Here is a 25,610-nt window from a genome sequence, read left to right on the forward strand (position 1 = left end):
GGCTGTTATTAGGTTTAAGTTGATTGAGGTCATAAGGTATTCATGGGTTTAAGCCATGATTTATTGAGTCGAAATCAATTATCTTTTTATTAAAAACCTATTCAGTTCATTCTAGGCCTTTTTGTGATCATTCATAGGCCAGTCCAGCTGTTAATAGTAGGATTAGGCAGTAAGATAGGACTAATGTTATATTAGGATGGGGAAGTTGTAGGGCTCAGGGTAGTGATAGTAGTAGGGCAATTTCTAGGTCAAATAGCAGGAATGTAATTGCTACTAAAAAAACTTTAGTGAAAATGGTAGGCGTGCTGAGCCTAGTGGATCAAATCCGCATTCGTATGGACTAGATTTTTCTAGGTATAGGTAGAGTTGTGGGAGTCAGAAAGCAATCAAAATGATGATAGTGGATAATGTGAAATTGATGATTAGAGTGATTAGGAGGTTGATTATTTTTCTCTGGTTTTAACCAGAACTTAGTGATTGGAAATCAGTAGTACTAATTATACTAGAAAAATATGAGCCTCATCAGTAGATTGATACATATAGGAAAAGTCATACTACGTCTACGAAGTGTCAGTATCATTCAGCTGCTTCAAAGCCAAAGTGTGTGTTGTGAAGTGATATTTAAGTTGTGTATTAGGCATACAATTAAGAATGTTGAGCCAATGATTACGTGTAGTCCGTGTGAAATCCTGTAGATATAAAGAAGGTAGAGCCGTAAGATTCCGTCTGAATGGTAAAAGAGGACTTCGTAATATTCTATGGCTTGTAGTGTAGTAAAGTATAGTCCTAAAAGAATTGTGATTAATAGTGCTTGGATTGTATGGTTACGATGGCCTTCTATTAAGCTATGATGTGCTCGTGTGATTGATACTCCTGATGCTAATAGGATGGATGTGTTTAGTAGAGGGATTTCAAATGGATTGAGTGGGTGGATTCCTGCAGGGGGTCAACAGCTACCAATTTCGGGGGTTGGGGCTAGACTTGAATGGTAGAAAGCTCAGAAAAATCCTAGGAAGAAGAACACTTCTGATAGGATAAATAGAATTATTCTGTATCGTAGGTTTTTTTGTACTACGGGGGTGTGATGTCCTTGGAATGTTCCTTCTCGAATAATATCACGTCATCATTGGTATATTGTGAGTAGTGTGCATGTGAAGCCTGTTACAAGTAGTAAGAGTGAGTTAAAGTGAAATCATATAGTAAGGCCTGATGTAAGTAAGAGTGCAGATAGGGCTCCTGTTAATGGTCATGGACTTGGGTTTACTATGTGATAAGCATGTGTTTGGTGAGTCATTAGGAGTTATTATGTAAGTATAGGCTTACTAGGAGAGTAAAAACATAGGCTTGGATAAGGGCTACGGCTAGTTCTAGGATTATTAGTACTAGGAAAATAATGAATGTAATGGTTGATATAATTATGTTAATGGATAGTAGGGCTAGTGTTGCGGAAGTAATAAGGTGAATGAGTAAATGGCCTGCAGTAATGTTGGCTGTTAGTCGTACTGCTAGGGCTAGTGGTTGAATTAATAGGCTGATAGTTTCAATGATAATAAGTATCGGGATTAGAGGGGTTGGTGTTCCTTGTGGTAGTAAGTGGGCCAAAGATGTTTTTGGTTTAATTCGTAACCCTGTGATTACTGTAGCCATTCATAAGGGGATAGCTATACCAATATTTATTGAGAGTTGAGTGGTTGGGGTAAAGGAATATGGGAGAAGGCCTAGTAGGTTTGTTGATATAATGAAGAGAATTAGTGATATTAGTATGAGGGTTCAAGTTTGGCCTTGTTTGTTGTGTAGTAGTATTATTTGTTTGGTAATTAGTCGGATTAGTCAAATTTGTAACGTTTGGATTCGGTTAGATAATAGGTGTTTTGGAGTTGAAAGAATGAGACAGGGAAGTATAATGATTATGGGCAGTGTAGTGGTGTCTATGATTGTAGGGGTGATGAATGAGGTAAATAGATTTTCGTTCATTTTTTGTTTCAGGGTAATTGAGTTTTTTTATTTTTTTTTCATTTTGTGGGGTTGTAGGAGTTATAGTTTGGTTTATCATTTTTAGTTGGTATGTGCAGAATAATGTTAGTACTGTTAAGGTAATGGTCAGAGGTCATGTTGAGGTGTTTAGTTGTGGCATGTATTTTGAGGGAAGTATGGGTCCTTGTAATACTTATAGTACTAGTATGGTTTCTCAAAGATGATAGTATTGTAGAGGATCATTTTTCGAAAGTAGTTTATGTAGTATTTCAAGTACAATTGGTATAAACTATGGTTTAGAACCACAAATTTCTGAGCATTGTCCATAAATACTCTGGACGAGTGGATGTAAGGATAATTTGGTTTAGTCGGCCTGGGATGGCATCGGCTTTTACTCCTAGGGATGGAAGGGCTCAAGCGTGGAGTACATCTTCGGATGAAATTAGTATTCGGATTGGAAGATCTATTGGTAGTACTATTCGATTGTCTGTTTCTAGTAGTCGAAATTGGCCTGGGGATAGATCTTGGGTGGGGATTACGTATGAGTCGAATGTTAAGTCTTCATAGTCAGTATATTTGTAGCTTCAATATCATTGATGACCAATGGCTTTTACTGTTAGGTAAGGGTTGTGAATTTCATCTATCATATATAAGATTCGTAGAGATGGTAATGCGATTAATACTAGGATTACAGCGGGTACGATAGTTCATATAGTTTCTACTTCTTGGGCATTTATAGTGTTTGTGTGAGTAAGTTTTGTGGTTAAGATTAATATAATGGTATATAGGACTAGTGAGCTGATCAAGAATACAATTATTAATGTATGGTTGTGAAAATATATTAGTTCTTCTATAATAGGAGATGCGGCATCTTGAAAGCCTAGCTGTATAGGGTAAGGCATATAAGATATATAGGATTGAAACCTATAATTTAACCATGGCAAGGTTATGTAATTGTTATTACTAATATCTTATGAGAAAGTCATAGAGGCTATGGGGTTGACTTGAAATCAATTTTGGGGGTTCAATTCCTTCCTTTCTTGTAGTTAAGTTTTGATGAATGCTGGTTGTTCAAATGTATGGTAAGGTGGTGGACAGCCATATAGTCACTCAATATTGGTAGTAGTTAGTTCTAGAGTAGATACTTCACATTTAGATGCAAATGCTTCTCAAATAATGAAGATTATTAGTTCTACAGCTGTGAATGAAATGATAGAACCGATTGATGATAAAATGTTTCATAGTGCATAGGCATCTGGATAATCTGAGTATCGTCATGGTATTCCAGAAAGGCCTAGAAAGTGTTGAGGGAAGAATGTTAGGTTAACTCCAATGAATATTACGGTGAAGTGAATTTTAGCTCATGTATCATTGAGTGTATATCCGGTGAATAGAGGAAATCAGTGAACGAATCCGCCTATGATAGCAAATACGGCACCTATAGATAGTACGTAGTGGAAGTGGGCTACTACATAATAGGTATCGTGTAGTACAATATCTAATGATGAGTTGGCTAAGACAATTCCTGTTAGACCTCCAATTGTGAAAAGAAGGATAAATCCAAGGGCTCATAGTATTGCAGGTGATCATTTGATGTTTCCTCCATGGAAGGTAGCTAATCAGCTAAAGAATTTTACTCCTGTGGGAATAGCAATGATTATAGTGGCAGAAGTAAAGTAAGCTCGGGTATCTACATCTAACCCTACTGTAAATATATGGTGGGCTCATACGATAAATCCTAGGAATCCAATGGATATTATTGCTCAGACTATCCCTATATAACCAAATGGTTCTTTTTTCCTGAATAAAAGGTTACAATATGCGAGATTATGCCAAATCCGGGTAGGATTAAGATGTAAACTTCTGGGTGACCAAAGAATCAGAATAGGTGTTGGCATAGGATAGGGTCACCTCCGCCAGTTGGGTCAAAAAAGGTTGTGTTTAGGTTGCGATCAGTTAGTAGTATAGTAATTCCTGCTGCTAAGACTGGAAGAGATAGGAGAAGTAGTACTGCTGTAATTATTACTGATCAGACAAACAATGGGGTCTGGTATTGAGATAAGGCTGGTGGTTTTATGTTAATGATTGTGGTAATGAAGTTGATGGCTCCTAAGATAGAGGAGATACCTGCAAGATGTAGGGAGAAAATTGCTAAGTCTGCTGATGCTCCGGCATGGGCTAGATTGCTGGCTAATGGAGGATATACTCTTCATCCAGTTCCTACACCAGCTTCTACTGTTGAAGATGCTAGTAGTAAGAGAAAGGATGGAGGAAGTAATCAGAAGCTTATATTGTTTATTCGTGGGAATGCTATGTCAGGGGCACCAATTATTAGTGGGACTAGTCAGTTACCAAAACCACCAATTATGATAGGTATAACTACAAAGAAAATTATTACAAAAGCATGGGCAGTTACGATAACATTGTAGATTTGGTCGTCGCCGATTAGGGCTCCTGGTTGACCAAGTTCCATACGGATTAATAAGCTTAGGGCTGTACCAACTATTCCTGCTCAGGTGCTGAATAATATGTATAGGGTACCAATGTCTTTATGGTTGGTTGAGAATAGTCAGCGATTGATGAACATAGGTAAAATGGCTGAGGTAAGCATTGAATTGTAAATTCAAAGACAGAGACATGATCTCTTTTTACCATTAAGTTGAAGCCAATATTTGGTGCTTAGTTGTTAACTAAGAGTTAGTGGGATAGACACCCTCCAATTTAGTGGATAAGCTATAGGGAGATCCCTGGGGCCTCACGCCTTTTCTTTCCCCTATAAAGGCGTGAGGCTGGTAGAATGTGACAAAGGCTAGGTGATTAGACACCTGCTTAAGGCTTTGAAGGCCTTTGGTCTAGTTTGAGCCTAAACCTTTATGTTGGCTTTGGAGTATAAATTACGTTGAATACCCTACAGGAAAATAGGGGGAGAAGGGGACAAGAGAGCAGGGGGATGATAGAGAGGAGGGCAGATTAGGAAAGAGGGTAATCAGAAGCAAATACTTCTGAGGAGGGACAGGGTCAAAAGAAAGAATAGAATAAATGGGAGTGCAGGATAGGATTAAGGAAAATAGAGTTAGTTTTTCACAACATGTCTACTATGGAAGTGTTTAGCATAACTGCACATGTACAACCTATATTGAGTTGCTTGCCTTTTCAATGAGGGTGGGTGGGGAGGGAGGAAGGGAGAAAATTTGGAACTCAAAGTTTTAAAAGCGCGTGTTTTAAAAAAATGTTTTCACATGCAACTGGGAAATAAGAAATACAGGAAATGAGGTACAGAAGTCTATCCTGCTCTACAGGAAAATAGAAGGGGAAGGGGATAAGAGAAGGGAGTGGGGAGAGATAGAAGAGAAGGCAGACCAGGAGAAGGGGTATTCAGAATGCATGCCATCTTGGGGTGGGGGGAGGGGTGAGAAATTTGGAACTGAAAAACTTGTGGAAGTGAATATTGAAAACTAAAAATAAATAAATTTATATTAAAAAAAATCACCTCAATTGAATTCTGAGTATGATAACAAAAAGCCACAGTATTTTCTATCATTCTAGTCCGGGACAGCTGAGGAGAAGAGAAAAAGATATGTCCATGGACACTGTAATGGGTGATGAGAGAACATGCATAAAAGAACCAGTGCTGACTTTGGGTCCTAGAAGCAATGTTAGCATACTTGGTATCTGGCTACAGGAACTTGTAATAGTTGGTAGCTTCTTTGACCATTACCCAGTTCTGGGTCACAGCTCCAGGGCAGAAAGGAGTGGCTATGGTCTATGGTTTTGTGGGAGTGGAGGCTTTATCTGAATAAGAGCCAGAGTGCAGACTAGGAGAACAGTTACCAGAACTCTTCTCAGGTCACACCACCTTGGAGGCACTGAAAACCTACAGGCTCCCAAATCTAGGCACAGAAAATCAGGCTAGCCACTCCTTTCCCTAGAGGTAAATAAAGCCCAAATCTAACATAAAGTCCAAAGTCAATAAATAAGCTGGGAAAGTGAACAAACAACAATAACAAAAAGAAAGTAATTGTAAAAAGCTTCCATGGTAACAGAAGTTCAAGACACAAACTCAGAGGACAATATCTATATGAAAAGTCTCAAAGTAAATGCTGATTGGACACAAACCCAACAAGAATTCCTAGAAGATATAAGGAAAGAGATTAAAAAACCAAAAAAAAAAAAAGATTGTAAAATCAAAAAAGAGTGGTAGTGGAAAAATGGAAAAGAAATGAGAGTAAAGCCAGAAAATTATGAAGAGGTAAAAAAAAAACCTCACTGAAGTAAATATCTAACCTTGAATGCAAGCAGCCAGAAAGAAATAATTTATATAATGTGGAGCCACTGTCAGGATACCACAAGATTTAGCATCCATCATAATAAATGAAGGGAGGACTTGAAATATGATATTCCAGAAGGCCATGGATCTAGGATTACAGCCAAAAATAACCTGCTTAGCAAAACTGAGTGTAATCCTATAGGAGGAAAAAAAATGGATATTTAATGAAATAGAGAGTTTTCGAGCATTCCTGATGAAAATACCAGAAATAAGTAGAATATTTGACACTCAAACATAAGACTCAAGATGCATAGGTAAACATAAACAAGAAATAATAAGAAATTAGTAAGGTTGTATTGTTTACATTGCTATATGGGAAAATGACACATATTTTTAGGATAGTTTAATATGTCTACATAGAAAGAGAGCAATGTAGGGCAGCTAGGTGGTGCAGTGGATAGAGCTCCATCCTTGGAGTCAGGTAACTTAGCTGATGAATGAGAAAACCAATCAGAGTGGTCTGGGTAGAGATGGATTCCTTTGTTCAGATTGCTGGAGATGGCTGACTCTCATGATCAAGACACTTTCTCAGCAGGAATACCTGAAGACTTTTAGCACACCTCCTCATTAATATGTCCACCCCATCATTAATTGTTCACTAGTCAGTGTAGATTTCTCCTCTCAGGTGAATTCCCTTTTTAAAAAATATTTAAGGCATATCTCTATTAGGAGTCTTTGGTTACCAAGAGAAAATATTGTCTATCAATTTATAGATTATCAGGTAGCTTAATTGATAAATTGATTATTAAATACCTAGACACTGTCTGTTGGGTTTAACATTAATGTCAGACAAAGCAAAAGTACATCTAATTAACAGAGATATTCAGGAAAACTACATTTTCAAAAAAAGGTACCATCAAGAAGAAAATAATATTAATACTGAATATGCACCAATGGCATGGCATCCTATTTTCTGATAGAAAATTTAAGTGAGTTATAGGAGGAAATAGTAAAACTATACCAGTGAAGAACCTCAATTTATCCCTCTCACACCCAGATAAATCTAACAAGTTAGATATGACAGAACTCTGGAGAAAATTGAATGGCAATAGAAAGAAGTATATCTTTTTTTTTCTCAGATGTACATAGCACCTTAACAAAAGTTGACCCTTTATTAAAAAACAAAAACCTCACAAACAATTTAGAAGAGCAAAAATATTGTTAAGCATTTTCAGACCATAATGCAATTAAATCACATTTAACAAAAGGCCTTTGAAACATAGACTAAAAATTAATTAGAAACTAAGTAATCTAATCCTAAAGACACAGTAGATCAAAGAACAAATCAGAGACACTATATATAATTTCATTAAAGACAATGATGACAAGAAGACAACATGCCAAAATTTGTGTGTTGCAACCAAAGTAGTATCTTTAAACACATATCATTAAAAGAAAGAAAAAGCAGAATAAGAAATTAGGCATGAAAATTGAAAGAAAAAAACTAGATAAAGCAAAAATTAAAAGTTCTTGATTAGCACATGAATTAGAAATCCTGAATAATCAAAGAGAAACTAATAAAGTGGAATATGAAACACTTATTGAATAGATAAATAAAACTAGGAATTGGTTTTATGAAAAAAAAGAATAAAATAGATAAATCATTCACTAAATTGATTTAAAAAAAGAAAGAAGGAAACCAAATTACCAGATTCAAAATTTAAAAGACTGAATGCACAACCAGTGAAGATGAAATTGAAAAAAAATACTAGGAGCTATTTTTGCCAAACTATATTCTGGGGAAAATTATGGTTTCAGTAAAATGTATGAATATTTATAAAAGTGTTAATTACCCAGGTTAACAGAACAAGTAATATACACTTAATGCCACTTTTAAAAAAAGATATTGAACAATCCATATATGAACTCCATAAGAAAAATCCCCATCACCACCTGGATTTACAAGTGCATTCAACCAAACATTAAAAGAAAATCAGTTAATTCTAACACTATATAAATATTTTTAAATATAGGATTTCTTCCAAATTCCTTCTATAGCACAAATATAGTTTTGATACTTAAACCAAGGAGAAGTAAAACAGAAAGAACACTAATCCAATTTTCTTACTGAGTATTAATGCAAAAAAATCTGAATAAGGCAATGAAAGCAATATATCACAAAGATCAAATGGTATTACCAGGGCTGGTTAAATATTATGAAAATTATAAGCATAATTGACCATATCAATTCAAACCCAACAAAAATCATGGGATTTTATGAATAGATACAGAAAAAGATTTTGACAAAATGCAACAGTTTCCTATTAAAAAAAGAACCACTGAAAAGTATAGGAATAAATAGTGCTTTTCTTAAAATGATAAGTATTGTCTATCTAAAGCCAATATCAAACATTTTCTATAATGGAGATTATCTAGAAGCCTTTCTAGATGGCTAGAAGTGTGATATCATAAGCAAATTAGTGGATCATAGAAACAGTTATCTGTAAGATCTATGAATAAGGATTCTTAGGTCTGCATTCTAAAAAGATAAAAGAAAAAAGAGAAGAACTTACATCTACAAAAATATTTACATTAGTTCTTTTTATGGTGACCAAAATTTAAAATTGAGGGGATCTCTGTGGGAAATGGATGAACAGGTTGTGGTATATCATTGTGATGGAACACTATTGTGCTATAAGAAATGATGAGCTGGATGATTTCAGAAAAAAAATAGGAAGACACACAAACTGATGAAAAGTGAAGTGAGCATCAGGAGAACACTGTACACAGTAACAGCAATATTGTATGATGATCACCTGTTAATGGTTTAGCTATTCTCAGAAATACAATGATACAAGACAATTCTGAAGAACTTACGAAAAATGCTATCCACTTCCAGAGAAAGAAGTGATATAGTCTGAATGGATATTTAAATAAGTATTTTTTAACTTTGCTTTTTCTGTTTTCTTTTGCAACATGGCTGATATAAAAATATGTTTTGAATGGCTATACAATATAATCTACATCACAATTATATTGTCTTCTCAAGGATGGAGAGAGGGCATTATGGAGGGAGGGAAACAATTTGGAACTCAATTTTTAAAAAAATGTTTATTTTCAATTTATGGAATAAAACAAGCTTTTACATAACAAAGTATAATAAAAAAGATGATTGCATATGAAAATACAAATCTACTATATACAACTAGCTATTCCTTTTAAATATATAATGAAGTTGTGTAATTGTTTTCTTCCCTCCTCCCCATCCTAAAGATGGCTATCATTAGACACAAATATGTATATGTGTGTATACTTATACATATACATATATATCATTCTATACATACTTGCATCTATCAGTTTTTTTTCTGGAGCAGATAGTGGCTTCTTTCATATGTGTTTTGCAATTAATTTGGGTATTTATAATAGTGAAAATGACTTATTCACTCAAAATTGTTCTTAAAACAATATTGCTGTTACTTACAACATTCTTTTTGTTCTGTTCATTTCAATTAAAACAAACAACACTACTGAAGCCAAAATTAGAAGGAAATCAGGAAACAGTGATTTTTTTTCCTAAAAAGATATCTGACAAAGACGTTATTTCTCAAAGTCAAATTTACAAAAAAAAGCCATTTTGATAAATGTTCAAAAGATATGAACAGGCAGTTTTCACTAGAATAAATCCTGGCTTTCATTAACCACATTAAAATATGTTCAAAAAACTAATAACTAGAAAAATGTTAATTAAAACCACTATGATGTACCACCTTGCAGCCATCAGATTGGCCATCAGAACAATAAATGAAACAAAAAATGCTGGAGGGGATGTGAAAAAATGTCTGCACTAATATATCATTGGCAGAGTTTTAAATTGGTCCAACCATTGTGTAGGAAAATTTGGAACTATGATCAAAGGGCTATAAGACTGTACATACCTATGGACCCAATGATATCACTGATAGTTCATATCCAAAGATATCAAGTAAAAGGAAACAAAAATATCCATAGCAGCTCTTTTTGTGGTGACAAAGAACTAGAAAACTAAAGCGGTGTTCATCAGTTGGTGAAATAAATGGATAAGTTGTAGTATGTGATTTTGATGGAATTCCTAAGAAAAAAATAATACCGGGACCAGATAGATTTACAAGTGAATTCTACCTCACATTTACAGGTCAAATAGTTCCAAGATTTAAAAAAAATATTTGGAATAATAGGCAAAGAAGGAGTCTTACCAGACTTCTTTTATGAAAGAAATATGAAACCAATATCTAAACCAGAAAGAATAAAAACAGAGAAAGAAAATTATAGATCAGTTTCATTAATGAATATGGATGCAAAAATCCTAAACAAAATTATAGCCAAAAAATTACAACAATACATTACAAAGATTATATATTATGGCCAAGTGGGATTTATACCAGGAATGCAGGAATGGTGCAACATAAGGAAAACTATTAACATAATCGATTATATCAATAATAAAAATTTAAAACATGATTATTTCAATAGGTGCATGAAAAGCTTTTGATAAAGTACAATACTAATCTCTATTAAAATCACTTGAAAGTATAGGTATGAATGGATTTTTCTTAAATTGAGCCAAAACATTTGTCTAAAACAATGTTAGCATTACTTGTCATGAGGATAAACCAGAAGTTTTCCCAGTAAGATCAAGTATGAAGCAAGGATGCCCACTGTCACAAATTTTATTCAATATTGTATTTGAAACCGTAACAACAGCAATAAGAGAAGAAAAATAAAAAAGGAACCAGAATAGGGAATGAGATAATAAAACTAGCTCTTTTTGCAGACAATATGATGATATACTTGGAGAATCCCAAAACTAAACTAAAATGTTAGTTGAAACAATAATTTTAACAAATAGCAGGATATAAGGAAATCCACAGAAATCATCAGCATTCCTATATATTATAGAGAAAACCCTTTAAGAAGAGATAGTAAGTGATTCCACAGGAGAAATATTAATTATTCATGGGTAGGCAAGACCAATCTAATAAAAAATGACAATTTTACCTGAAGTAATTTATATATTCAATGCTATCTCAATTAAATTACCCAAAAATATCTTACTGAATTAGAAAAAATGATAACAAAATTCATTTGGAAGAATAAAATGTCAAGAATATAAAGGAAATAATGAAAAAAAGTAAAAGAAGGAAGTTTAGCAGTGTCAGATCTTAAACTATATTATATGTCAGTAATTATCAAAGCTATCTGGTACTGGTTAAGAAAAAAAATAGATCAATGGAACAGAGTAGATGTACAATTCACATCAGCACATAAATATAGTAACCTTGTATTTGACAAATGTAAAGACTAATATTTGGGGTTAAGAATTTATTATTTGATAAAAATTATTGGGAAAACTGGAAAGCAGTATGGCAGAAACTGGGCACAGACCGTTATCTTACATCATTTACCAAGATAAGGTCAAAATTAATACATGACCAAGGTATAAAGAGAGAGATTACAAGAAAATTTGAAGAACATGGAACATGTTACTTATCAGACATATGGATTGATGAATGATTAAGAAATAAACAAGAGTTAGAGAACAAAGTGAGGTATAAAATTGATACTTTTGATTATATTAAATTTAAAAGTTTTTGTATAAATATAACAATTGTAGCCATTACCAGAAGGAAAGCAGAAAATTTTTTTGGGGGGATTATAGAGAGTTTCTCACTTAAAGGTTTCATATCTCAAATATATAAAGGACTTTATTAAAAATCTGTGAGAATACAAAGCATTCCCTAACTGATAGTCAAAGGATATATACAGGAAGTTTTCCAATAAAGAAATCAAAAACAATTTATAATCATATGAAAAAATATTCTAAATCATTATCAATTAGAGAAATGCAAATTAAAACAATCTTGAGATGACATTTTACACCTATCAGGTTGTATAAAACAATTGAAAGAGAAAATGACAAATGATGGAAGGGATGTCGAAAAATTGGGACACTGATTCATTGTTTGTGAAATTGTGAACTGATCCAACCATTTAGGAGAGCAATCTAGAATTATACCCAAAGAGTTATTAAACTTCCTTTACCAGGGGTTGGGAACCTGCAGCCTCAAGGCCACATGAGGCTCTCTAGGTCCTTAAATAAGCCCTTCCAACTCTTATATTTTGTGATTCAAAGATCCTTTCAACTGTACCATGTTACTTTTCTAAGATGAAGGAAGGCAAATTTCAACTCATAAAGGAGAACTTTCTAATGATTTAGGTTGTTCAAAAGGAAAGAAACCAATTTATGTGAATGAATTCTTCTTTTCAAGGCTCTCAAGCAGAAGATGAATGATCACATATTGAATATTGTATAAAGAAGGATTTAGCAGGGGCAGAGCCAAGGTGGCAGAGTAAAAGCAGTGACTTGCTTGAGCTCTCCCCCAAACTCCTCTAAATACCTGTAAAAATGGCTCTAAAAAATTTCTAAAGCAGCAGAACCCACAAAAAGACAGAGTGAAACAAATTTCCAGCCAAGACAATCTGGATGGTTGATTGGAAAGGTATATTGCATCAGGTGGGGAGACTTCAGCAAGGGTGTGCAGGCAAAACAAGCCTCAGGAAACCTGGAGCAGGCCTCAGAGGACTGAATCATGGGGAAGCTGTGGCGGTTTCCAGACTTCTCAACCCACTAATGTCAAAGACAACTTGAAAGGTCATTAGGAAAAGTCTGTGATTATGGTGGTGAGAGAGAAGCTAGGTCCTAACTTCAGTCCTGGAGCATGGCCCTAGGGTGGTGGCTGCTTCCTCAGCTTGCAGCCCACAGACTGAGGGGGTATCTAGTGGCTGATCAGAGGGGGATTGCAGGGATCTCTTTGATGGTGCAGGATTCTCCTGCTTTGCCCGTGCTTGGATCTGGGTCACAGTTCTGGGTGGTGGTCCTGGGGCAAGGAGGAGCACTGGTGTGGTGGAGCTTGTAGTGGTGGTGAAGAGAAAATCCTCCTCACAGTTCCAAGACAGAAAAGAGTGCTTGTGGTCACTCATAGACCACAGCACAGGTCAGGAAAGTAGTAAACACCTCACCCTTTATTATACCACCTTGGAAGAACTGAAAATTTACAGGTCCCTAGAAATATCTCTAAAAACAGATGGACAAAAACCCTGAAGCTTGGGACAGTACATTCTCCACATTGGAAGCAGACCCCTACCTTAACAAAGAGTTTATAAGTCATGTAATTGGCTGGGATCAGTACCAAACCTTGCAAAAAAAGTCAGATCATAGAATCTTTCTTTGGTAACAAAGATAAAAACATACAACCAGAAGAAGACAATGAAGTCAAAGCTCCTACATCCAAAGCCTCCAACAAAAATATAAATCAGTCACAGGCCAGGGAAGAGCTCAAAAGGGATTTTGAAAAGCAAGTAAGGAAAGTAGAAGAAAAACTGGGAAGAGAAATGAGAATGATGCAAGAAAATCATGAAAAACAAGTCAACAGCTTGCTAAAAGAGATCCAAAAAAATACTGAAGAAAATAACACGTTAAAAAATAGCCTAACCCAAATGGCAAAAGAGGTCCAAAAAGCCAATGAGGAGAAAAATGCCCTAAAAAGAAAAATTGGCCAAATGGAAAAGGAAGTCCAAAAGATTACTGAAGAAAATACTTCCTTAATAATTAGAATGGAGCAATCGGAAGCTAGTGACTTTATGAGAAATCAAGACACTGTAAAACAAGTCCAAAAGAATGAAAAAAAATACAAAACAATGTGAAATATCTTATTGGAAAAACAACTGACCTGGAAAAGAGATCCAAGAAAAATAATTTAAAAATTATTGGAATATCTGAAAGCCATGATCAAAAAAAGAGCCTAGACATCATCTTTCAAGAAATTATCAAGAAAATCTGCCCTGATATTTTAGAACCAGAGAGCAAAATAGAAATGGAAAGAATCCACTGGTCACCTTCTGAAAGAGATCCCCAAAGGAAAACTCCTAGGAATATTGTAGCCAAATTCCAGAGTTTCTGGGTCAAGGACAAAATATTGCAAGCAGCCAGAAAGAAACAATTCAGGTATTGTGGAAACACAATCAGGATAGTACAAGACTTAGCAGCTTCTGCAGCAAGGTGCCAGAGGGCCTGGAATATAATATTCTGGAGGGCAAAGGAGATAGGATTACAACCCCAGAATCATGTACTCAGCAAAACTGAGTATAATCCTTCAGGGGAAAAAATGGTCCTTCAGTGAAATAGAGGACTTTCAAGTATTCTTGATGAAAAGACCAGAGCTGAATAGAAAATTTGACTTTCAAAAACAAGACTCAAGAGAAAGATGAAGAGGCAAACATGAAATCATAAGGGATTTATTAAGGTTGAACTGTTTATATTCCAACATGGAAAGATGATATTTGTAACTCATGAGACCTTTGTCAGTATTAGGGTAGTTGGAGGGAAAATTTATATGCATGTATATGTAGATAGATAGATGGAGGGCACAGGATGAGTTGAAGATGAAGGGGTCATATCTGGAGAATAAAATTAAGGGATGAGAGAGGATTATACTGGGAGAAGAAGAAAGGGAGAGGTAGAATGGGGTAAATTATCTCACATAAAACAGACAAGAAAAGGATTTTACAGTGGAGGGGATGTGGGGGAAGGTGAGAGGGAATGAGTGAATGTTATTCTTATCTGATTTGGCTTAAGGAGGGAATAACATACACACTCAGTTGGGTATGGAAATCTATCTTACCCTACAGGAAAATAGGGGGGAAGGGGACAAGAGAGCAGGAGGATGGTAGAGAGGAGGTCAGATTTGGGGAGGTAGTAATCAGAAGCAAGCACTTCTAAGGAGGGACAGGATCAAAAGAGAGAAAAGAATAAATAGGGGGTGGGATAGGATGAAGGGAAATATAGTTAGTTTTTCACAATATGGCTACTATGGAAATGTTTTGCATGGCTACACATGTATAACATGTATTGAGTTGCTTATCTTTTCAATGAGGGTAGATGTGGAGGTGGGAAGGGAGAAAATTTAGAACCCCAATGTTTAAAAACAAATGTTAAAAAAAATTTCGCATGCAGTTGGGAAATGAGATGTACAGGAAATTGGGTATAGCAATCTATCTTGCCCTACAGGAAAATAGAAGTGATAGGGGATAAGAGAAGGGGAAGAGAGATAGAAGGGAGGGCAGAGTAGGGGAAGGGGTATTCAGAATGCATGCCATCTTGGGGTGGGAGGAGAGATGAGATGGGGAGGAAATTTGGTACTCAAAAATCTTGTGGATGTGAATGTTGAAGAATAAAAATAAATTAATGAATAAAAACAAAACAAAACAAAAAAAGAGAGGTGATGCAATTCATATGTTCCTCAACCCAGGAACTTTCAGATAAGCCTTATGTCCCCAAGAGTGAAGGAGTAAGAGTTTAGCAAATAACAACTCACCCCAAGAAGCTTCTGAAGAAATCCATGAATTGAATGGATTTGAGCCCTAAGTGCATGGGAAGGTTCAAAACAGATATATCCCTCTCCTGATATGATAGACAGATCAGTGATGTTTGGGATGATTAGATTAGAACCCTCTGTAGCTTAGAAGGATTTGGGTATGGGAGCAGAGAATTTTTCTACTGCTATATTCTCTTTTGTTTTTTTACTGTTTTTATGTCTTGACTAAGTGCTTTTACTATTGGATAACTTTCTTTGTCTTGCAACAGAAAGTATTGTACTGATGGTAGCTCTTTTCATTATTTGCAAAATTGATTAGCCCAAACAGCCAACTCTGCACTTGAAAAAGTATCAGATTCAGAATCAGAGTTTTCAGAGGCTCCATATTTTAAATGTTAGTCAAAAAAGTCTAAGCCAGGTGGTATAATCATCATTCAGTAAATATTTATATGCAATGTTAAAAAAAGAAAGATTTAGCAAATGGATAAGGAGATGGTGACTAAGAATAAACATAGCATTATTGAAGGAGTCCTGGTTTTAGAGTCAGAGGTGCTATGATTCAAATTCTGGAAGTGCCATTTAGTTGCTATGTGAATTTGGCATACTAGCTTAACATATTTGACTCAATTACTTTTGTATAAAATTGGGAATTTGGAGTCAATGGTATCTAGTGTTGCTTCTAGCTTTAAATCCCTGATCTATGACCATTAAGATTTGTTCTAAATCTGATGTGTCATTATTTTCTGTTAAGTATTTATTTGACACCCATTATATACTTAGAACACTATTATAAACACTGTAGGAGATAGAAAGATTATGAAAAATGTTTTGACCTTGAAATATTTATTAAGCAGTAGAGGGCAATGAGGGGAAACTAGACAGTTATGCAGACATGAAAAATTAAATTACAGTTCAGCACAATGCAAGTTATGTCAGTATATGATAATTGGTGCCAATAGAAGTGCGACACAAATTCGGAGAAGAAAATTATGATCATTTACTACAGTAGTCAGGGAAGGATTCTTGGAAATAGGGAATGGATTCTAGTGCCTCCTAAATACATCTATTTTCTTTTATTTGCTATATGACATTAAAGATGCACTGAATTTGTGGTTTAAATGTCTTGTTAAAGTCACAAACACAGTCAACCATGTTTAAGTTCATTGCTTTCAAAGTCCAATCTCAGAATCTGAGGTAAGGTTAATGATCAAAGTAGGGACTGCAGAAAGGAACCCAATTTGGCCTCCAATGACTTTTTCAAGTAATTTCAATCTTTTTGTTAATTGTGACACATCACACTTCTCTTATGTTAATAAAGTGCCAGCCACCATTTCTCCACACTCTAATACACACTGTCCCACAGGACCAGAAAATATATTTAATGTTTTACCAATTTTCCTTGGTATGCCAACTATCCTGAATGTCCTATCTGATTCTACCCCTAGCCTAAGAAGAGTGGGGTGTTGGAAAGTTCAGTCCTTTACTATAGGCAATCTCCCTTTCCACATCATTTCATTGTCTGCCATGACAGAATGCAGGGCAGGGTAGTCAGTGCCACTCTAGCTCTTCATAATTGTGGTAAATGGAGAGGAAATAGCTGGTAGGCATCTGGCAAGAATGAAACTGTGTACAGTGTCCTAGAATAAATACATGTGTCTGAGAGGGCTCCATAAAATGATCCACATGCTAGTCCCACAGCACCATGAGGTCCCAAATTATGCACAGCTGTTTTTCTTTTTCCCTAAATCCTAGAAAATAGCTCATTCTTTCTGGTTCTAAGTTCTCTTAAAAATAGGTTAGCAATGAATGAGTGCCACATATAGTAGCTGTGACCACTCTAGCAACACCTCTGGTTTATTTATAAGATTCCTTCCTCATCTCTCTCTGCTCTCTTTTTTCCACCACATTCTCAGCTCCCTGGGGGCAAAGGAAACCTCTTACTGCCCCACATCCACTGCAAGCAAATGGCTCTCTGAAATGCAATAAAAAGTTAAGGAAGATGGGGAATCAATATTTAATATTCTGCACAAAAAAAATCTCTTTCCTAATGGGGCCATGTAGTTATGCTGGGAGTACGCCTGAGGCTGTGTTTACAAAAAGCCATGACAACCAGTTGAAAATTGAAAAATTTCAGTCAGTTGCCCAGTTACTTTTTTTTTCTATCCAATTAACTAAATGAAAAGTTTATTCTGGTGTCAAACAGATTGGCTATAGAATGTGCAAAGAGATTAATAAGAGAGTAACCTGAGGCAGCCTCTTGTCTTTTCTATTCTCTGGGTCTCAGTTTCCTCTTTTGTAATTGAAGCAGCTGGATTGTGATCTAAAAAGAAATCTCTCCAATCCCAAATCTTGTAATCCTATGAGCCCATTATGTATATGGTTCCAATACTCACTTTCTGTGGATCAAAGCTGTAAGTCATATATGTGTAAATATGTATGATGTGGAAAGCCTGAAGTTAGGTGTTTTCCTTGACTTCTGACGGTAGTGGAGAGAGCCCTGAACTAGGAAGCAGTAGACATGAAATGTATTGCTTTTTGACTTACATATTTTGTTACTGTGAATGAGTCACTTAAACTCTTTGAACCTTATCTGTAAAATGTTATGAATAATATACTAGGTAAACAACCATAGTGAATAAGGTACTGGACATGGAGTCAGTAAAACTTGATTTCAAATACCACCTAATTTCTTACTATCTGTGTGAGCCTTGGTAACTCACTTAACTTCTCTGTACCTTGGTTTCCTCATCTGTAAAAGGAAGCATTTGGGCATGATGGCTTCTAATGTTTCTTACATCTCTAAATCTATTAACCTATGAACTTCACTTATTCATCCCATAGGGTTGCTTGGAGACTAAAATGAAATAATGAATGTGAATTTTTTTTTCAAGTAAGAGAACCATGATCTTTATATTCAAATTCACAATGATTATTCAAGGGAAGTCTATTACTATAAATTAACCAGTTAATTAAGAAATCAATGAACATGTTATATGCAAGAAACTATGTTAAAGACTGTAAGAAAAGATTTGGAGTCATTGTTAGTACTACCCATGAATTTACACTCCAGTCAGGCAGGCAGGAGCTGTATGTATAAAAAATAGTAATTAACAATACTAGGTAATGTATCATAGGCAATAAATGAGAGGGCACAGACAATACAAGCTATAAGAGTAGAGAACGTGAAGAGATCATAATTGTCTTAGTTGTCAGGGAAGCCTCAAGGCCAAATATCTTTAGTTAATTCAAATTTTCTTTGTGTTTTGCCGTTTGCATTCATCTCATCATCCTGGTTACCATACTGTAGACAAAAGATCACAGATTTTGGAAATAGGAAAGACCTTTGAGATTATGCTTAATCCTGTTAATGTTCCTTATAAAATATCCACAATAGAATGCAAAACCACAAATATGGACAAAACACTGTAGAATAACATTACAATCTCCTTCATTCTGGATACCATATTTCTAATATTATAGGCTGTTTGCATTGGCTTTTGTGCCTACTATTTCATGTTATCATTTACAATTTTAATTCTAGTCAATCAATTTTTTTATATGAGTTGGCTTCTGGGCTATGCAACTGATATTTTAACCCAAATGCATAATTTTACATTTATTTCCTACTAAATTTCATCTTAGATTTGAAGTATTTTCTCAGTCTGACAAGAATTTTTTTTGAATCCAGATTCTTTAAAAAACATAGTAATTTGGTTGTCTCTACCAGCTTTATGCCATCTTCACATATAACAAATGTTACATCAATGCTCATAGACTCATAGAAATAGAGTGGAAGAGATCTTATAGGTCACTTAGCTAAATTTCAATAAAAGCCCTTGGGAGTGCAGGACTGGAAAAAGTAGACCATGATTTAGTGAAATAATCATGCATTTTGTGTATTTGGACATTTGGGAGGTTTTATTTCCAGCTATTAAAACATAGAGTTTAAATAGGATGAACTTATAACCAGACCTTATAATTGCTGCATCAAAACTATAAGTATTTTCAAAAATAATAAAGTCTATTCAACTATATAACTCTTACTAAAATATAATGGATAATATTTTGTTATTTCATAATGATAAGTAGCATGGCATAATGGATAAAGGGAATTAGGGAGTCCTATATTCAAATGTCAAATATGACACATACTGGCTGTGTGATCCTGGGTAAGTCACTTAATTTCTCATTGTTCTAGGAAACTGTATGAATATAAATTGCAAAGGAGTTGGTGGTTTGTATTGGCAGAGAAAACTCCCCCAACTGGGATACCTCTGTACCAATAAAATCACAGGTATAGTTCCTTTTTAAAAAAATAAATTCTTATTGATATATTTTGTTTATGTATCACCCAAATTTACTCTGTGTTCCTGCCCCTAACCCCTCCTAGAGATCCATATCAAATAACAGTGGATTTTTTTTCTTTATTTTTCCTTTTTGTTTAGGCAGTTAGGGTTAAGTGATTTTCCCAGGGTCACACAGCTAGTAAGTGCCAAGTGTTTGGTCTGAGACTAAATTTGAACTCCAGTCCTCCTGACTTCAGGGCCAGTGCTCTATCCATTACACCACCTAGCTGCCCCAACAATGAATATTTTTAAAAGCAAAAAAAAAAACAATGATAAAAAAAATCATCAAAATCAGTAAATATATTTTTTAAAAATCTGAAAATATATGCAATGATTCACACCCATGCACTTTCTAATTTGACAAAGTCTTTAGGGAGTGGAATGCAGTGTCTTCTCATATCTCTTCCTTGAGGGCAAGTTTATTATTTGTAGTTTTATAATGCTTCAGTTTAAGCTATTTTTGATTGTTATTTGCATTTACTTTGTTGTAGTAATTTTTTTTTCATTTTCTGTTATATCTGTTTATTTCACTTTGCATCAGGTTGTGAAGTCTTTCTACCATTATTTCTTAGAGCACAGTAGAATTCCATTATATGCATGTACCTCATCTGATTTAGCTATTTCCTAGTAGATGAACATTCACTTTCTTTCTATTTCTTTGCTTTCACGAAAAGCATAGCTACAAATATAATCTTTTTTATGAATATCTTCTGTGGGTGTGCCATAGTTGACTCAAACCAGCTTGAGAGAGTTGATTGTTAGATTTTCAGTATAAGCAAATACATGGCAGAAAATGCTACAAATCAGGACTTGGTTTAATATTTAACAAAATAAATGAAAATGAAGTACAGCATTGGTACTGTTAATTTGTGTTTTCCTAAACCACATTCTATGTAGCAGAATCTTTGTGTTTGAGTTTGACAATACTGGTCTAGACTTAAGAAAGTGATAAGCAAAATATTAAAAATGCAGATTAAACCCCAAAGCACATATTTTTTTTTCAGAGCTTATTGTTAAAACATTTATCAGGACATCATTGGGCATGTATGCTTTATAATTCAAAGTAATAGAATTTCTGGGGGTATGGAAATGTTAGTCATTTTATTTGCATAGTTCCAAGTTACTTTGTAAAATGGTTGTACTAATGCACAGCTCTACCAACAATGAACTAGAATGCCTAGTTCCTCCAACCTCTCCCGAAAGAACTATTCCCATATTTTGGCATTTTCTTTTTTTCCTTCAGCCAAAGATAAGGTTTATTAGAACATCTGTCATATTGGGCAGACTGTTAAGGAGTCTGAACAGTAGTAAGCTATTGGCTAGATTATAAGAATCTGAACTGTGGCTAGATTTTAAGAATCTAAGCACATTAATGGAGACAAGATGGACCTTATATACAGAAAGACTATGGGAGGGGTCTAGGAGTGGCCAAGTAGTTTGGGGTGACTGGAGGAGGAGTCTAAGGAGATCTGGATGGGAGTGGTCAGTAAGCTGGGGTGAACAGAACTCCTGGGACCTGAACCACATGGCCAAGGGAGAATGGAGCCTAGCTAGGATTAAGGGTGGGAAAATGGGGGGGGGAGGAGAGAAGAGGGGAGCATAAGGAGGTAAGACAATTGAGGGGAGATTGGGTATAGCCACAATGAAAGTCCAGTTGATGGGATTATAGCCTCGGGCTAATGCCAGAGATTTGGCCACATGGGAAAGTCCAGGATTTTTCCTTTCTGGGGTCCAGATCCCAACCCCATCATTCCCCCTTCAAACAAATGGGACCCAAATTCTTTTGGGGTAAGGGGCAAAGGTCTTGGCTTTTGAAACTGCTTCCTGCTGGAAAGGGGCCGTAGAAGTGTCCCTGCCTTGAAGGGATCCCAAAGAGGTTGACTGGAGCCAAGCACAGGCTGCATCCAGGGAACATGGATGGTGGGACATTGGCTGGTACATGGCGTTTGATACCAATTGTAGGTGAATGGCCTGTAGTCTGGAAGACACAAATCTGACAGAAAAGACTGCAGGGCCCAAATGACAGGATAAATCATATCCTTAGCTCTGTTTGGATTCAGATAACTCAGTTTTCCAATCATGCAGTATCAAATCTACCTCTTAGCCAGACTCAGGAATAGCCAGGTGGGTAACATTCCTTTAAAAGGAAGAGAATGGGGAAACTGAGCCAGGAGAATCCCATCTTAGACTGCAGTTAAAATTGTCCTCTCAGTTTTTCCCCAGTTCTAACTAACTTCCACCAGTATCATATTTTCTGAGTAGCTTCTGGCATTTCTCTCAGATGGTAGGTTATTGATTATCAATGGATTATCATCCATCAGATGACTCAAAATAAAATCCCATGAGCTATTTTACCTCAAGCAGCAAGTTTCACTAATCACAGTTTAGGACAAACTTTTCCAGAATTTACATCTCAAATTTAAATTTGTCTTGGTATAAAAAGCCAATCATTAGAGATTATTCCCATATAACCGCAAATTCTTAGCAAGTCAAAACCCAAACAAGATTTTTGGCAAGTTACACATTAAGACAATAACCAACAAGAGCCAAATTATTTTGGTGGTAACCAAATTATGTAAAGTTGCTTGGCGTAACTGATACAAAAAGCTCACCAGTTTGAAACTTGAAACACACTCGTTACCAATCAGGTGACTTCAGTTTTTTTAAATGCATTTCCAAATTACTTTACACAGAGAATCAACATCTCATCATTAATAGTTAAAACCACAACTTTAAAAGAGCTGCTTACCCAAATTCACAGGCTAGCTTCTTTACCTTGAGCAGGATGTGCTGAACCTGGGTGATATTTCCAGGCAAAGGATGCCCTAGGGCCCAAAGCCATTGTCAGGGGACTCCGAACTGTAGCTGATGCCCTCCCCCCTTCCTTTCCCAGGTGGGGGAGGGTGAAATCAAAGGTGAGGGGGGAAAGGGTGAAACTCTCTTCCCCTTTGAGAGGGATTAACAAATACCCTCTTGACTCAAGGGAAGGGAGTAAGAGAAAGGAGTGACCAGGGTTGCAAGGGGGAGTTTCAAAACTCCTTAATAATCAATCACAAAACCTCCAGAATCTGCTAAGATATTTTTAGCTGTTCTAATTTTTCCCTGTAACCTCCATGAAGGAGGATCCAGGAGTGTAGAGGGGAGTAAGCAAGCCTCAGGGAACCAAAAAGCAACTGCAGTTTTCCCCAATTCTCTAGGGCTGAGAGAACTGAGAGAATTGGGCATATACTTCTGGATAGGGTATCCATTCTTGTCCTCTATGCTGCAGAAGGTGTACAAAGGTCCATGACCTCAAACCTACCCAGTGGAGTGAGAGCTTGAGAGCGTCGGACCAATTGTGAGACAGTCTTGTAACTGTATGCCCAAAAAAGCTCCTCTAAGCCTTGGTGCTTGGAGAATGACCTCAACTGCAGAGCAAGAAAGGGGTGGGGGAGGCTTACACACTTTCCAGTCTTGGCTAGGGAACTTGGGGTTAGGCAGTTTCCCCATATGGGCCACCAAAATGATGAAGTTTAGGGGTTTAGGGGTGCTGGGACCCCAAGATCATGACACATGGATCCTGCCCAAAAGCATTTGACCCAATCCTTCTTTCAGCCAATGACAAGGTTTATTAGAACATCTGTTATATTGGGCAGACCCTTATCTGAACATTAGTAAGCTATTGGCTAGACTGTAAGAATCTGAGCAGCGGCTAGATTTTAAGAATCTAAACTGTCACATCTTTTTTAAGCTGCTAATGTGTTATAATTTTCTCTTTTTTTTGATGAAAGGAAAAATATCTTGTACCATTTATACATAAAATTAAATAATTGTTCCTAGATATAATTTGTTGCATCTTTAGCTCATTTAAAAATTTGTGTTTTATAATATATGTACAATAATATGCATGTATAATTTTATATGAATATATGCACATATAAAGGGTATGCATACTTATAGATGTTTTGTTGATACAGGTGCATGATCAAAAACACTTGGAGACCAATCTTATTTAAGATAAGGATCAAATGGAATAATACTTAACAGCCAGAACCAGACATGTATTTTCACCCAGACCAGGGAATAAGCATGCCAGTTTGATAGTTTGCATGAAAAAACAACAACAAGAAACAAGTTAGAATAAAATCTGATTGTATCCAGTTCACTTATATTGAAAAGTCACATATATCAATCAAATGCAAAAAATATTCTCCTGTATAATAGTAACAAAATCTGATAACTAAACAGATGAGGAAAAAATAGGAGACCCAGAAACAAAAAATATAGTATTACAATTATTTTTTTTAACATTTCCAAAGATTTTCTTTTCCATTGTCGATCTGTAAATAATTTGGAAGTTATTATTTGGTCCATGATTTTATTACTTACTTTATTTGTTGTTTTCATTAGTTGCTTTAATTGATAATGATTGTCTGTAATATACATTTATTTAAGAAATAAACATATTATTAAAACAGCTCCCCTTCCCCTCCCAATAAAGGAAAATGCTAGCACTTTCCAAATATATATGCATACATAGTGTATTGTGCATATATAAATAAATGTATATATGTACATGTGTTGAAATACATACATTTATCCACATGTGTATGTGTTAATATATGCAAACATATACATATATGCATATTTCCATGTGTAATACTTTCCCTAGTCATCAGAAATACGGCGTCAGACCTTGGTGCACAGTGGGAAAACAATGTTAGTCAGCTGTTCGGTAGGCAAGGAAAACTATTTGAAATGACTGAAATGGGATGTATAGGAAAGAAAAAATAGAAATAGAAATTGAGTTCCAATTCTGCCACTGACTAGTTGTAAGCCTTTGGGCAAGTAATTTCTACTTATTCTATCTCAGTTTCCTCAGGTGTAAAATGAAAGGGTTGAAGTAGATATTTCCTGCTGTTCTTTGCTGCTCTAACATCTTATCATTTGGTATTGTTTCATAAAGCAAAACTCAGAGAAAAACCTTCTATGCCCAAGAACTCCTCCTACCTCTACCCCGACCACACACACACTAATAAGGCCTTTACTGAAGGGCTGACCTTGCATCAGAAGTTTTCTGAACTCTATCTTGCTTCTTTAATAATCTCTTTTTGTGAAATATAGTTATGAAATCAATACAGAGGAATATAAAAGCCCATCATTGATCAGAGCAGGTTAGACAAAGTACAGATGGGTGAGATCCCCCTATTCTATGTTATATAAATACAGCAAAGATACATTGTTCTCTTTGAGAGGAAAAATTCTCAGTCTCCCAATTCTGTGCCATGTTATATGTACCAGTCTTGTTGGTAATGAAGCCATATGTATTTAATGCAATAATACTCTTATACCATTACGTAGCCCCTCCATGTGTTTATTCTACATTCACAGCAGAACTGACTACTGTGGACATTTATTTAAACTCATTGAGGCCTGTTGTATCATGCTTCTATAGTAATGCTTCTGAAGAACTGAATGAATAATGAAAAGATGCCTTTATTTTCTGTTTATAGTCAGGTCTCCTTACCATGAAGAATTTAGCTCTCTATAAAGCAAGGCAAGGTTTAGCAGCTGAGTAAATATGAAATCTAGAGTTTAAGTTATAGCTGCTCACTGTGATCTTGAAGCAAA

The sequence above is a fragment of the Phascolarctos cinereus genome, unplaced genomic scaffold (assembly GCF_003287225.1).
Source record: "Phascolarctos cinereus isolate Bilbo 61053 unplaced genomic scaffold, phaCin_HiC Scaffold_726;HRSCAF=1367, whole genome shotgun sequence".
NCBI lineage: Eukaryota > Metazoa > Chordata > Mammalia > Diprotodontia > Phascolarctidae > Phascolarctos > Phascolarctos cinereus.